Source organism: Halichoerus grypus, chromosome 7, assembly GCF_964656455.1.
Source record: "Halichoerus grypus chromosome 7, mHalGry1.hap1.1, whole genome shotgun sequence".
Classification (NCBI taxonomy): domain Eukaryota; kingdom Metazoa; phylum Chordata; class Mammalia; order Carnivora; family Phocidae; genus Halichoerus; species Halichoerus grypus.
Window position 1 is genome coordinate 73,303,256 of NC_135718.1, and position 5,010 is coordinate 73,308,265.

At 39.9% G+C, this 5,010-nt stretch overlaps 1 pseudogene; it reads right to left on the reverse strand.

Annotated features, from left to right (window-relative positions):
- Window positions 1-1,467: 1,467 nt before the first annotated feature.
- Window positions 1,468-2,438, reverse strand: LOC118524097 (glyceraldehyde-3-phosphate dehydrogenase pseudogene; annotated as a pseudogene).
- Window positions 2,439-5,010: the final 2,572 nt, after the last annotated feature.

Below are 5,010 nucleotides of genomic sequence, written 5' to 3' on the forward strand. Positions count from 1 at the left end.
TCCCTGGTGTGAAGTAACATGCCTGGGATGTGGTTGACAGCAAATATTTATTGGCTGAACAAGTGAGTGAATAAATGTATATATGTGTAAACTGTGTCTGTATGTATCTCTTTCCTGTTCAAGAAATGTATATCAGAATGTAAGTGAATGAAAGTATTGTTACAGGAATGACTTAGAAATATTCTAACTGAAATAAAAGTAAATTACTCAGAAACTTCCAAATTCTTTTGTTTGTACATTATTTGCATCATATATCACAACTGTTGGGACACTATCTATCTGAAAATATATCCACAGGTGAGAAATGAAATAAGATGTATGTAATGAGCAATGTCAATTCAGCATGTGAAATCTACACTTTAGTCAAGTGGCAACAAATACATGATTAGTTCAATGAACTGAGAAGTTAAATATTTGTTCTTCATATTATGTCCTAGTCAGAGTCATTTACATTATTATGAATTTGAACACTTGTGGTCCTGTCACCAGAAATGGCAATTATTTTTCTGGTTATTTTGAAATGCAGTCGTGGGGAGCTGGGAATTGGAAAAAAAAAAATTTCGGCAAGCAATTAGAGTAAGTGCCTGATACAGCTCTAGGAACCAGCAGATGGCACTGAAGCATTTTCCTGACCCCCCACAGAGGGCATTAAGCAGTATCCCCAGGTAACATGTGGAACAACAGGTTTCAAACTTTTTAAATTTGAAAATTGTGTACAATTATATAAAAATTTAGTTCATATGATTTTTCGATATATTATAAAAAGCAATAAAAGGAAGGCCTTTAAACACAGGACTTGAAAGTGTTTAGAATTTCTTAGCTAATGAGAATTATTCGGTCATCTGTTTAATAAACACACATAACTGTAGGTGTGGGTGTCCTGAATCCCCTTCCCCGTCCCCACCTCATTCTAAGTTAATTTCCATTGAATGTTTGTTACTGGGGAGATTTTTGTGTTGAATAGGATCATGGTGAAGTACAGAACTGGGAAAGCCAGCAAGGGGAGATTAATAGAAACATAACGACAAAGAGTTATCAGAAAATCCAGGAAAGTTTAGATGGTTGGTGTGGAGGAGAAGGATTCAGCTCTCTGTGAGCTGGCTTTGAAGAACTTGGGGTAGAGAAGAGCTGGCGTGATAAATGGAAGAAAAGAGCAGCTCCATGTGTTAGATGGTATTAGATAAGAAGTAAAGAGAGAAAAAATTTTTTAAAGTTTTCTTTGTGTTACATTTGTATTCTCCTTTTGGTTTTTTTTTGGCTGGGTACAGTATATTTTATTGATGGTACATGACAAAGTAGGACTCTCCAAGTCCCTCCCCTTCTTCAGGGGGTCTGGGATGAAAACTGTGTAGTAGAGGTTGGGAGATTCTCAGTGTGTTAGGGGATGAGTGGGGGTGAGGATTCCCCAGCAGTGGAGGGCCTCTCTCTTCCTCTTGCTCTCACTGGGGCTGGTGGTCCAGGGGGCTATTACTGCTTGGAGGCCATGTGGACTAGGAGGTCCACCACCTGGTTGCTGTAGCCAAATTAATTGTCATATGGGGAAACGAGCTTGACACAGTGGTCGTTGAGAGCAATGCCAGCTCCAGCACTGAATGTGGAAGAGTAGGGGTCACCTGTGAAGTCACAGGAGACAAGCTGGTCCTCAGTGGAGCCCAGTGTGCCCCCAAGGGGACTCTCTGATGCCTGCTTGATATCACTGTCCATGGCAGCTTTCTCCAGGAAGCAGGTCAGATCCACCACTGACAGGTTGAGGTGGGGACACAGAGGCCATGCCAGTGAGCTCTCCATTCAGCTTCGGGATGACCTCGCCTACAGCCTTGGTGTCAGTAGAAACAGGGATGATGCTCTGGGCAGCCCATCGAACTTCTCAGAGGGGCCACCACAGTCTTCTGGGTGGCAGTGATGGCATGGACTGTGGTCATGAGTCCTTCCATGATGCCAACATTGTCATGGATGACCTTGGACAGAGGGGCCAAGCAGTTGGTGGTGCAGGAGACATTGCTGACAACCTTGAGGGAGTTGTCATACTTCTCATGGTTCACGCCCATCACAAACATGGGGGCATCAGCAGAAGGGGCAGAGATGATGACCCTGTTGGCCCCACCCTTCAAGTGAGCCCCAGCCTTCTCCATGGTGTTGAAGACCACAGTGGACTCCACAACACACTCAGCACCAGCATCAGCCCATTTGATGTTGGCAGGATCTCGCTCCTGGAAGGTGGAGTTGGGCTTTCCGCTAATGACAATTTTCCCGTTCTCAGCCTTGACTGTGCCATTGAACTTGCCATGGGTGGAATCATACTGGAACATGCAGACCATGTAGTTGAGATCACTGAAGGGGTCATTGATGGTGACAATATCCACTTTGCCAGAATAAAAAGCAGCCCTGATGACATGGTGCTCAATACGGCCAAATCCGTTTACTCCAAACTTTACCATCATGTCTCGGGAAGTGACTGGCACTGCACCAGAAGATGCAGCTATTTGTCCAATGGGGAGAAGCAGAGAGTCTCCCTTTGGTATTCTTAAAAGACTTCTCTGAAGATTTCAGTTTATTTCCAGTTCTAAGAGCCAGACTAATATTTTTTGTGCTATAACTCTATGCTGTTACTAGTTTCAAGACCCAGTAAACCAGTTCAGTTTACCATGGGTTATTTAAGTATTGCAAATAAAGAGATGAAAATAGCATTTTTTCCCAGCAACATGATTATATACCTAGAAAAGCCAAGGATTCAGTTCTAGAAAGAACTGGATATAGTATGGAATATAGGAAACTAAATAGGTGAGAGTATAAACACACAGACACACACATGTGATGTCCATAGCATTTTAGCTGTAATTGTAGGAAAACAAACCAACAAAATAAAGGCCAATTTCCAATAGCAACACATACACACAAAGTATCTGAGAGAAAAATATATAAGATCTTTGTGCAGAAACAATAAAAACTTATGGAAAATTAAAACAAATGATTTGACTGAGGAGCGAAGATTGATAGCTATATTATGTTCCCAGATAGGAAGACAAATATATTATAAATGTCTATGTGTCATCTCCAAGTTAATTTACATATTTAATTCAGTCTTAAGAAAAATCCCAGAATGGTTTTAAAAATTTGACAAAACGTTTCCTAAATGGATATAAAAGAGTAAGTATAACAGAATAAATTTTAAAAATTCTCAGAGGGAAATTCAATGGAAAAATATAATAAGGTAGATTAACATTATCAGGTATTAAAAATATATGACAAAGCAGCTCCAGGTACAAGAGTATAGCTCTGGGGCAAAAATGACCAATACATCTGCAGTACCAAAGAGCTAATCCAGAAATGTACCCCAGTATATAGTACAAAGTAAATATCAAAGACAATCAGGGAAGAAAATATTCACTAGTTGATGTTGGGGTAGGTAATTTGGGTGGAGTAAAAAAAATCAAAACAGATATTCACCTCAATCCATACACAAGAATGAATTACAGAATCATAAAAAAATCGTAGTTCTGAACAGAATGGAGTAATCAGGGACCATATGAACACTCTCACTGGAAACAACCAAAACATGGACAAAATATAAGAAACAATGGTTTTCAAAACACTATGCATTGGGCAACTAAGTTACCAGTGATCCCAGAGAGACATGAAAAAAAGAGGTGAACCTTGTGTTTGCCCCAGTGTACTAACCATGGGAGAGTCTCCTGGTCACAGCCTGAGGAGAGGAAACCCAGGGCGAGCACAGTGGACTCTCTGAGTTGAAGATGTGGAGCTAAGAGTCCAGGGAGAGCAAGGTGGCTAAAGTTTGCAGGACAGAATACTGAAGAAGAGAAACCCTCAAAGAGAGAGAGAGAGTGAGAGAGGTGTGGAGATCTGCAGGGAGCCCCCTTGAGTCCTGGTCAGAGCTTGCTACAGCTGAAGAAAGAGTCATTTGAAGGGATTAGAGGGAACAGTGCCCATATTCACACAGCACCAAGAATAGAGCCCCTTCCTACCAGTGAGATGAAAACCTCATGACTGGGGAGAGTTCACAGAAGAGTCTTGCCTCAGAAGTGGCGTAATTGGAGCAATTGGCCGGACATAAGCACTGCCCAGTGCCACCCAACACATCTCAACAGCAAGACATGAAAGATAGAACTATTGGCAAGTAACCTAGCTACATTCCAGAGCAAAACTCAACAAAGTCTAAAGGAATAGAAAAATATCCAACACCCAACAAGGGAATTTTCACAATATCCGGTATTGAATAAAAAATAATGAGGCCCACAAAAAAGGAAGAAAATAGTGAAGAAACATCAATTGAAACAGACCCAGAACTAACGCAGACATTGGAATTAGCAGACAAAGACAATAATCAATTGTTATAACTATATTCTGTATGTTCAAAAAGTTAATAGAGACATAGGATATGTTTAAAAAGACCCTCATCAAGCTACAAGACAAGAAAACTGATGGGTAAGATGAAAAATACATTGAATGGGAGGAATGGCAAAGTAGATGTCACAGAAGAAAAGATTAGTGAACTCAAAAGCATAGCAATAGAAACTACCTAAAATGAAACATCCACAGAGAATTGTTTTTTGGAATGAACAAAGCACCAGTAAATTATGAGACAACCTTAAGTGGATGGATGTATTTGCAATTGGAATCCCCAAAGGCAGGGGCAGATAGAAAAAATATTTGAAGAGATAATGGCTGGACATTTTCTAAATTTGATGACAAATGATGAATCCTACACAAGAAACAGGAAGAAAATGACACCAAGTCTTATCATAATCAAAATGCTGAAAATGTTATATAAAAACTTAAATAGTAGAAGAAACAGAAAGTAATGGAATTCTATATTTATCAACTTGGGGGATGATGTGAGAGAGAACTTCCCAGATGCTTCAGAAAACAATTACTGAGGGAAAGATCAGCAGATATACTACAATTTCAAATATCTGATGCTTTTTTTAAAGATTATTTTAAAGATTTATTTATTTTTTTATTTTAGAGAGAGAGAGAGTACGCAGAGGGCTA